General features: G+C 50.0%; 1 pseudogene across 1 annotated transcript; it reads right to left on the bottom strand.

Moving 5' to 3' along the window:
• Nucleotides 1-2,487: 2,487 nt before the first annotated feature.
• Nucleotides 2,488-3,116, bottom strand: LOC309961916 (adenylate kinase 2, mitochondrial-like; annotated as a pseudogene). The gene has a single exon. The product of its transcript is annotated as an adenylate kinase 2, mitochondrial-like (transcript).
• Nucleotides 3,117-4,770: the final 1,654 nt, after the last annotated feature.

Below are 4,770 nucleotides of genomic sequence, written 5' to 3'. Positions count from 1 at the left end.
CTTATATTTTTTTTTTGCGTACACGGGCCTCTCACCACTGTGGCCTCTCCCGTTGTGGACCACAGGCTCCGGACACGCAGGCTCAGCGGCCATGGCTCACGGACCCAGCCGCTCCGCGGCATGTGGGATCCTCCCGGACCGGGGCACGAACCCGCATCCCCTGCATTGGCAGGCGGACTCTCCACCACTGCGCCACCAGGGACGCCCCCATACCACCTTATCTTTACTCAAGCTTGCCTCTCTGCCTGATATGCCCTTACAGTTCCCCTCTTTCTTCCAGGATGAAATTCTGCTCATCTCTAAAGCCCAGATCAAGGGTGACCACCTATGAGAAGACTTCCTGGGTTCTCTCCCCTTTCTCTCTTTCCCACTCACCTCTATCTCCATAGCACTTGGTGTGAAGTGCTGGGGGAGCAGCTTTCATAGCATAGTTCAGTTAGCTGTTGTTCCATGCTAGATCGGCCATGAACTTCTTAAAGGCAAGGACAAGATCTTACTCGTCTCCATCCTTCGTTCTTGGTCCACACCTGACATGGAGCAAACTGCCCATAAATAGTTGTTGAATTAAATGAGTGCCCATTCCCAGGTCTGACACACTCCCTGTACCCAAGGGAAAGGAGCCCCTTGGGTGAGGGGAGGGGTGGGTCTGACGGCAGCCCCCTCCGTGTACTTATCCCCTTCTAGTGAATAATGGGGCTTCAGCTCTGTGTCTGATTCTTTGATGAAGATGAAACTATTTAATCAGGTTTGGTTGCTCATCTCATCATCTTCCCGCATCACACCCCTCCTGACAAGTTCATTAACTGGAAGAAAAATTGATGACCTCATTAGTTCTGCACGTTGGTTCACTTAGGACAAATTGGAGCTTTCGAATGTTGCTCAGCTCTGACCCATGGTGGCGCAAGGTCTCACTCAGGACTGTTTGGATCCACCGTGCCCTCAGTGCCTTCGCGTAATGGGTTGCCCAGGACATTTCTGTTTGAAATAGTGTCTTTTCCAATGTAAATCTCTCTCTCTTAGGTTTCCCCTCATCCTGCTCTGTGAGGAATACACCACTTGCTCACCCCCCCCCCAACCTTGAAGGTTTTCCTCTCTGCCACTCACGGAAATCTTCTCCTCCAGGGCCTAGTTTACTTCCGGGCCCCACCCCCATGCAAGAAGCATTCACTGCATCCCCAGGGTCCTAGCTCTGGTGAATCTGGAAGCAGAACACACTGGGATCGCAACCAAAGGACCGGGAGAGGAGGAATAAATGGAGACCACAGGAAAGACCTGGAGAAAGGCGTGTGGGAACGGGGGCTGCTGGCCACTGCAAGCCTCGCCGAGGATGTGAAACGCTGAGCCTGCAGCAGTGGAAGCTGTGGCCGGTTCCGGTGCTGTCCAGGGCACCCGTCTTGGCAAGCAGAGCATAGCCTGGGTGGTGGGTGTTCCTGAGGGGCAGGGGCAGAGGCTGGAGGATTGTGGTCCTGGGACATGCTATTCTCTCTTCCTCAAACGTTCTTCTTTCTCCCCCCTCTAACTTCACCCTATGTGCCAGGCAAACTCCTATTCAGTTTTCAAAAGCCAGCTTTTTCTAGAAAGCCTTCCCTATCCTCCTCCCTGATGTTGTTGGTCACTCCTGTCTCTGTGTTAGCTCTGTGTCTTGAACACGTTTTTATTTTTAGTTTTTACAAACATTTAACACACTTCATTGATTTAGGGGCCAAACAAAGGCAGCATTTGGACAGTTAAGAAAGGCATCTCATTGAAAATAGTACATCACAGTGCTGCTGAGTGATCCCAGTCACAGGATCTGAGGATGGAAAGGACAATCTTTGGATAAGGTCGCTTAGGACACTTGCACATTTATTCAAAAGGGTCTTTCCACACGACATGGATGGAGGAAGGCAAGAGTGTAGGACTGTGGCATAGGCTGGGTGGCTGTCGAGAGCTTACCCACGAGAGCCGGTGGGCCGGTACATCAGTGGTAAGTTGGGAAGGGAGTGAGACCGGCCTGCCCCACCTGTCCCATGACTCCAGTAAACCTGATGTGCTGAGCCCCTACCCGCATGAACACACTCTATATCTCTTTCAAATGGGGAGATGACTTTGATCTCACGGTCTGGGGAACCAGGGTTAGTAGTCACCTCCTGCCCTGTTCTAAGCTACGGGACAGACAGGACAACAGTGTGATTTCCGGCATTCCTGGGCTGACATGAGGTTCTGATAAAAGCTGAGGTCTTAGGGCACTGGCTTTAAAAAATATCGTCACCAGTCTGGAGTAAATGACAACGTGATTCCTTAGAAATAATACTGCATCTCCCTGTTTCTATTTATCCCTTCCAATCAGTCTTTTAAAGAATCAATTTTTCCCTTTGCTTATACTTTTTAGGACTCCTACTCCATGGAAAAGAAATCGCTTCACTACGACACTGCTGCTCTTCCCATTCTCCTCTTGAGCCCTCACCATCCCTCCCTCTCCATCCTTACCCTGACCACCCCTCCCCTCTGCCCAGCACCTAAGAGCAGGGATCACGCCGCAGGGTGATGAGCAGTGGTGCAGTCTCGCCTGGCCTTCTGTTACTAGGATGTGGCTTTGGAGGAGGCTGCTAGGATGCTTGCAAGCACAACGTCAGGGGTCTGGGATGCGTCGGTGGCAGAGCGGATCCCCCGTTTACTGTCGTACTCCACCAGCGGGGCAGTCTGAGTGTGATAGGTCTCCAGGCGGATTTTCAAGGCCTTCTCATTATCGTCTGATTGGCGGGCCAAGGGTTCCCCGGTGATATCGTCTTTCATGGGCTCCTTTGGGGGGTTGAACTCCTCGTGGTAGGCACGGCCACTCTCGGGGTGAATCAGTCTTCCTGTGATTCTCCGCATCAGCAGAGAGTCTGGGATGCTGGATTCAATCACAGAATCAAGCTTCTCTTTCCTCTTCTCCATGAGGTCATCAAGCATTTCTGCCTGCCTCACAGTCTGAGGGAAGCCATCTAGAAGAAAACCACTTTTGCGTGGAGGCGTCTCCAAATTCTTCTCAATGAGCTCCACGACCATTTCATCGCTCACCAGTTTCCCAGCATCCGTAGTTGCCTTCAGCTTTTTCCCAGCTCTGAGCCAGAAGCCACCGTGGCCCTCAGCATGTCCCCCGTAGCCAAATGGCAGACACAGAAGTTTTCAGTCAACTTGGGTGCCTGGGTACCCTTGCTGGCTCTGGGCGGCCCCAGAAGCACGGCCCAGATGCCTTCAGGACACTTGAACACGTTTTTAAAGCTGCGTTTGTCACAGCGTTGTGATTATTAATTAAACGTAGGTTTCTTCCACTTTACAGAGAGCTCTTGTGAGAACAGATTTTCTCCTGTATCCTCAGTGCCCAGCACGGGCCCATTGGAACCTCAAAGCTCCTGCCGAAGTTCAGCGCTCAACTTTGGTGAGACTGGCAGAGTGACAGGTAATGAGGTTAACTGAGGCAGAAGGCCAGTCTGATGGCCTTCTGTAGCTTTTTAAAATGTTGACTGGGGTTAAATGTTTTTCACAGACGATAATGTTGTTGACACTTTTTCAGCTGCTTCTTTCCACTGGATAACTCTGTTTATAGTGGGTTAGCTCTTCAGTAGCTTATTCTTTTTTGTGTTTTCCATTTAAAAACATGGCTACAGCCTCGTGTGCTGCAGCACACAGACATATGGTTCGTTGCTAGGCTAAACCCAGACATCTGTTGAAGGCCAGCCTAGGGCTGGTGTCCTAGGGCCATGCTTATCTGGGACAGGATGTCAGACAGATCATTTGTTCATAAGGAACAAAACCCCACTCCTACTAAAGTAAATAAAACAGACAGTGCAGGGAGGTCTCCCAGACAGTCACCGGTACAGCTCTGGGGACACACTTGTTGAACGGATGGATCTCGTTTTTGGAGTTCGTTATTCACGTGCCACCCCTGCACGTGGCTGCTTCTTTCTGTCCCTCTTCCAGTGTGCCAATTCTGAATTCCTGGACAGAGGCTACGTCTGCATATTGGCTCATCTTGGTTTGAGAATCTATCCTGGACTCAAGAGTAGAGTCTCACAGGAGAGGAGCTACCCCTTCTAGAGGTCATGTTCAATAAAAATTAACCTGGAAGAAAAACTGGGAACTCCTCTCCTTGCAAGGGAAGCTCATTCAGAAGCCACAGCTTTAGCAGTAAGTAAGCTGGGACCAAGAGGAAGTAGACTAAAGCTATCTAGGTGAACAAGGGCTTGGCAAAACCTAGGATATATCTAGAGGACAGTAACAGGTTGTATAACAGGAAACAGAAATGGTTTCCCTTTGCAAAGTGCTTTTCTGTTTACAGAGCACAGTCCTGTACACTGGCTGTCCAGTGAGTTTCCCAAGGTCGGAACTGAGTCTAGTTCAAATATGTATTCCTTCATGTTCCTTTGTACCTTCTGGTATAAAGCAGGTGTCTGGCAAATGTCAGGCAGATGAACACATTTGGTCCTTCTGGTAATCCTGTGAGGCAGATGTGACATAAAGTAGAACCACTTGGTGGTGAAGGAGGCAAAGGTTCATTGTAAATAAGTGATGTGCCCAGGATCACACACATGGCATACGATGAAAACAGAACTCAAGTCTTGGACTTCTGTCTCCTGGCCAAGTGGTCTTTCCACGATACCATAAAGAAACGTGAACTAGCCTTGAAGATCAGGGAGTGTGAGAGAGAACGTGATGGTGGATGGAGGGGTGGGTGCAATTGTGATGGGTATTGCCGTTTTGACAAGATGCCCTTTAACTTCATGTCACCCCTTATGTGGTACACTT

The sequence above is a fragment of the Leucopleurus acutus genome, assembly GCF_964270905.1.
Source record: "Leucopleurus acutus genome assembly, chromosome: 1".
NCBI classification, from domain to species: Eukaryota; Metazoa; Chordata; class Mammalia; order Artiodactyla; family Delphinidae; genus Leucopleurus; species Leucopleurus acutus.
Note: the sequence above shows the minus strand (reverse complement) of the source record. Positions and strands in the feature narration are given on the sequence as shown.